Raw genomic sequence first — 6250 nt, forward strand, 5'->3', positions numbered from 1 at the left:
TGCACAGTGGTGCGTTCGCAGCCCCCTTGCATTCCTGCTCCTCTGAAACTTTAAAGCCAACAGCCCGGCAGGGGCAGCAACGTTTCTATCCAGGCAGCAGTGGGAGAGTCAATTAACTTCATGGCTCATTATCATCTACCTGCTTATATTTTATTTAAAAAAAAAAAACTTGCTCCCTGCTTGTCTCAGGTGCTAATGACCCTTCTCCTTTTTAATGGCCTTGGTGTTCCCTAATCAGGTTAACACTTGGCACCACTGCCCCCCTCCTCCCCCCAACCTCCAGGCAGGGAAATGCCGTGACCACTACAGCGATTTTCCTAGTTGCACCCAGGGAAAACTGCTGTCCTGGAAGGGGTAGTACCTGCAGAGGTAATGTGTAGTGAACCTCCCGCTTGGTGCTCGAGTGGGAAGATCTTGGCTTTATGCCCACTTTATGGAAATGGAGACTCCTCCCTAGCTTGCTCTTGGGGCCTTCTGGTGAAGGGCAAGCGAAACTTGAGGGCATGCAGACCCCAAGTCTCCGGGCTTGGGCCTGCATGTAGGATGCCTGCCAAAGGATTTGGAAACATCTAAGCCCCAGGTGGGGGTGGAGGATGTTTGCTGGTAGTAGGGCCACTTACGGTTCTTGACTGGCTCACGGATTTGGAATTGATTTGGGCTAGGAATACAGAAAATTTTCATTAAATAAGCAAAACCAAACCAAACCCTGCCTCCCGCTCATCTCAGGTGCTAGCAACCCCCCTCTCCTTTTTAATGGACGACCTGGTGTTCCCTTGCTCAGGTTATCCTTGCTTCTGCACGGCTGCTGTCTGTTAGCCATGCCGGGCCATGTCTCTCCTCTGCTTCACAGCCCTGCAGACTGGGCTGAGTCCTAGCTAAAAACCTGAGCTCAGGAAAGGTAACGTGACCTCTGGGGAATACTCACTCCAGTGTGGAAGTGATTGGCAGAGCCACACTGGAGGCAGCATCCAGATGCTGAAGAAGGGTACCTCTTGTGCAAATCTGAATGCGAGATGCCCATTTAACTCCCGACCACAGGAGTAATCAAACAATATCCTTGCATTATTTGCCTGGTCTACTGTGGTGTTTAACTTCATATTCCATCTAGCAAACGAGCATGCCTGTCAATAAAGTCCTCTTTCTTTTTTGCTGAAACTGGAGAGACACAGCCCTAGGCCCCTGGCATAGTAGTAACGCTTGTTGTTTCTTTTTACCTGGAGAAAAATGGGAGTTGTGCTATGTGGGATGAGGCACCATGGAATCTGTAGCACCCCCCGCCTTGCTCCCCAAGTCCCTGATCCACCCTCCCACGTAAGCAAACTAACTGCCCTGCTGCCTGTTGTCAGCCCAGCTCCTAGTTTCCCAGAACAGCTTTGTCTTTGCCACCACAGCCTTGGATCCACAACCGAACAACACAGAGCTCCCTTCCCTTCTGCGCATGTGGGAGAGGGCTGGCTGCGCCCTGTCCTCTCCTCCCGCCGCTGTGTGCTCCTGGGGTTTTACCTTCCTTGTGGCGCCACTCTCATCAGCTTGTCACCACGACCAGCTGGCCCCAGCCTCCCGGCTGGGGTTGGCTATTACTGGCTGCTCTTTGCTGGCCAGCTGTGGCTGGGTACCAAGCTCTGGAGGAGATAACAGGGGACATCCACAGTCTCCACATCCCATCCCCTTGTGTCACAGTGGGGTAGGTTTGCATTGTGTGTGACATCTGTACATTAGTCTCTTTCTAACTAGGGGATGGGGGCATCTCTATCAGCGTGACCAAAGAATTAGGGGGCTGGGAAGCGCAACTTCGAGGGATATCAAGGGCAGTGATTCTTCCGCTCTCTTCAGCACTGGGGAGGTGTCGCCCAGAGCCCCGGGCCCGGTGTTGGTCTTCACACTTCAAGAAGGATGTGGACGGATTGGAAAGAGTGCAGCAGAGTGACAAACACGATCCCCTGCCTGGACACCATTGCCTGGGGCATTAAGTCAGCAAGAAGAAGAAGACTAGATAAAATGCAGGTCCCTTACTGAATGGGGGAGGCAACCCAGGGAGAGAGGATGCAGAAAAAGCTGAAGTGCTCCATGCCTTTCTCACCTCAGTCTTCACAAGCCAGGTCAGCTCCCATCCACCACATCTGGCAGCAGGTTGGAGACGCCCTGCATCCATCTCGTCCTGCCTCCCTGCATCCCAGAGTCCATGCTGGCCCAGCTCTCCTGGGTCCCACAGCCCCGGCCACTAGCAGTCCTAGCCCTGGGACACCCAGCACAACCCTTCCCATCCCCGTGCATGGTCCCTGCCCTCAGGCTCCTAGCCCCTATTCCTGAGGTATGGGTGCCCTCTGCCAGCTGCAATCGCCCCTCCCTGCTCCCAGAAACCCTAAGGAACTGCCCTTTCTTAGAGACCCGCCCCCCCAACTCATGCCCCTGGCCCCTCTGCATGTGGGCAGGGACACTGCGGATCCCTGGGCTATTGGATCCCAGCAGATGTGGTGGGGGAATGGGGCTGGAGGGACCCTTAGGCAGAGGGGGCTTGGCTGGGCCAGGCCCCGAGAGGTGGCAGCCAGGTGGGTTGGAGCCTGCGCTGGCAGGAGAGCTGTGCACACATGGGAGCAGGACACAGGGGGCCCCTGCCAACCTGTCAGTGATGGGGTGAGGGGGCATAGTTGCAGGGGGGAAGCTGAGGCCTGGGGTATTCTGAGGCCAGGCCCCTGGCCCAGCTGAGAGGGGCCTAGTGGGAAAGGTGCCCTCGCTGCACCAGCTGGCTTCATGCAGGAGCCAGGCTTTTCTCTCTGGCTTTAGGATGAATCTTCATTGTTCTCTGCGTCTGTTGTGTCTGTGTCCACACACTTAGAGCTATTGCCACACGTGCACACACTTATGATTGCACACATACATACCCACATGGACATGCACATACATGTATGCACACACATGCATGCATACACACATGAACACACATACATGCAAGTACGTATACACAGATATGGGCACACAAATACACACACACATGCACACACACGTGTCCCCCACCACTGTGCTTCACCTGCTGCAATGTCTCCATTCTCTGGCTCAGGCGCTGCCCCGTGTCCACACAGCTCCAAGGCACAGCCCCCTCACAGCACCTTGCAGACACCCTCCAGCCCCATCCAAACCTTGTTCCAGGCTCCCACTGCCCATGTGAAAAGCAGAGTCCTCCTGCTGCTATCCCACAATGCATTATTTCACCACTGGCACAACTGGCTCTGAGCCCTTCTGGGACACACCTGGGTGTTTTGGGGGGCACAGGAACCCCCAGATGCTCCCCTCCTTCCCTCCCAGTCTCCCCCCAAAACTGCGCACTGCCCTAGGTCTCATTTGCATCTGAGATGGGACCAGATGACCATTCATTTACATGAGAGATGGAGAACAGAAAGCCTGAAGCAGAGACTGCAGTGAATTCTGGGACCAGCGAAGCAGGGGAGCAGTGCATGATGGGGAATCTGTGCTCCAAATGCTAATCAGCCCTCACACCCAGCTCCGCATTTATCAGACCAGTTCTAATCTGGATTTACAAAGGACTTTTCCTTCTGCCCGCCCCTCCCCCCCCCCCCACCCCCTAAGCAAAAGTAAGTTTACTAGGCATCTCGGGCCGGCCATTCCCCGGTCCCACTAGGGGAGGCTGATGGAACTTAATTGGCTACAACTCGGTTGCCGGGTTAGGGAGTGCTGAGGCAACAGACCGAGTCAGAGGCGTATGGGCAACATTTGAACAATGGTACAGGGTTCATCACAGTGTCCAGCCCGTTGGAGCCCTGTCCACAAGTGTTGTCATACTTTTCCCAAGACGACGGGTGGAAGTCCTCTCCACAACAGGTTATGAACACTCCAATAATTGCCTTAAGTCTGTTAAAAGACTATAGTAAGATCTGGAAAAGTCATGCTAAGCTGAGGCTTGTTCACAGCAAGTAAATATCCAAAAACCCTGATGCTGCAATCTATTGTTTCTGAAGACACCAGGAGAGATCCCATCAAGTATATAATGAAGACACCAGATAACCCCTTGTCAATAGAAAAGACAATTTGATTTACACTATTGAGAATGCTTGAAAGAAGCTGCACTGAGGGTATAAAAATCTGTAAAAGAAGCATCAGTGTGTGCTGACACCACCCGCTTTCTTCTGGAGAGGCGGCAGGAGGCAGATCGTCTCCCTTCAAGGATCGTGCTGAGAACTGTGACCTGTCGGCTCTGCAGCCCGAGTGCCTTGGACTGGTGAGATCCCAGCTCTCTCTCTCTCTTCTCTTCTCTCTCTCTAAGCAGAGATTTCTGAACTTGAACTGTATTAGTTAAGCTTGAGCTAAGTTTCCCCAAATACTTAGTAAAACCAGGATATACTGTGACTGTTTGTGTTTGTTTTTCCTTTGCATGTCTATCACTACTAGTGTCAATATATATTTCATCTACTTAGCAATAAATAACTTTTATAGTCAAACTTGTAGTAATTGGGTATATTTTGCCTTCTTTACTTCTCTTTCCCCACTTGGTTTGCAATAACGCTCCTCTTACCTAAGCTAGAGATCCCTGTGAAGCCCAGAAATACTGTGGGGTCTGCTCATCAAGAGGCTAAAAGATTGGGACATGCTGAGTTTGAAACCCATCCGGGGATCAGCTTGTACAGGCTGATTGACCCAGTTTGGCTCAGACATGCCCTAATGAACTGAATGCTGGCCCATGAGGGTGTCATCCGGACACCCAGCCAGATTCAGAGATATTCTGTTTAACTGTGTGCTTGTGTCTGACTGGGGTTATTGTTGCTCTGATGAACTGATTCTTGGCATATGAGGGTGTCAGCCTGTCCATGCTGATCAACCCAGCCAGGTCAGGCGTGTCACGTTAATCTGTGTGTGTTTGTGTGTATGACTGATTTGGGGACGAGAGGGACTCAGCCCCACTGAACTGAGCCCTGCAAGATAGCTCCACTGGGGGTGAGGGCTTGCAGAAGGGAGAGATACAGCTCTGTATAGAAACACAAGTAACACAAGCAGCACACTGATAGAATGACCAAGACCCTAGCCCTGATAAATGAGCACACCCCAAAGTAGCGGGCCAATCTGGTAACAGCATCTCGAGCAGGTCCAAGGAGGTGATCCTCCCCCTCTATGCGGCACTGGTCAGGCCGCAGCTGGAGTACTGCGTCCAGCTCTGGGCGCTGCACTTCAGGAGGGATGTGGACAACATGGAGAGGGTCCAGAGGAGGCCACTCACATGGTCGGGGGCAGCAGGGCAGGCCCTACAAGGAGAGGCTGCGGGACCTGAACCTGTTCAGCCTCCACAAGAGAAGGCTGAGGGGGATCTAGTGGCCTGTTACAAACTAGTCAGCGGGGGATCAGCAGGCATTGGGGGAGTCCCTGTTCCCCCCGAGCACTACCAGGAGTGTCTGGAAATAACGGTCAGAAGCGGGCAGAGGGGAGATTCAGACTAGACATGAGGAGGCATGACTTCACGGTCAGGGCGGCTAGGGTCTGGAAACAACTTCCAAGAGAAATGGTGCTGCCTCCTACCCTGGGGGTCTTTAAGAGAAGGCTGGATGCACACCTCACTGGGGTCGTTTGACCCCAGTACTTTTTCCTGTCACGGCAGGGGGTTGGACTTGATGATTGCGGGGAGCCGGCGGAAAAGCAAGGGCAATGTTGGACCCCTGCTAAACCAGATGGGGCAACTGACAACTGACGCCCAGGAAAAAGCCAACCTATTAAATAGGTACTTTGCATCAGTCTTTCATCAGTCCCATGGGACGCCCATGCCTGCTATAGGACAGGGAAATCTGGGTGAGGGGGATCCCCTACCCTCCATCAATGCTGACCTCGTGAAGGAACACCTTGAGAAGCTGGATACCTTCAAGTCAGCCGGCCCTGACAACCTGCACCCCAGGGTACTCAAGAAGCTGGCGAGCGTCATAGCCCAGCCCCTGGCACGGGTCTTTGAAAACTCCTGGCGCTCTGGTGTAGTGCCCGAAGACTGGAAGAAGGCCAATGTGGTGCCGATCTTCAAGAAAGGGAGGAGAGTGGATCCGGCTAACTACAGGCCCATTAGCCTGACTTCTATCCTGGGGAAGATCCTAGAAAAGTTTATTAAGGAGGCCATCCTTGATGGACTGGCCCAGGCTAACTTCCTAAGGGATAGCCTGCACGGGTTTGTTGCGGATAGGTCTTGTTTGACCAATCTCATTTCCTTCTATGACCAGGTGACCTATCACCTGGACAAGGGAGAAGAGATTGATGTCATATA

This window comes from Crocodylus siamensis, chromosome 15 (genome assembly GCF_052110815.1).
Source record: "Crocodylus siamensis isolate JL-2025a chromosome 15, ASM5211081v1, whole genome shotgun sequence".
NCBI lineage: Eukaryota > Metazoa > Chordata > Crocodylia > Crocodylidae > Crocodylus > Crocodylus siamensis.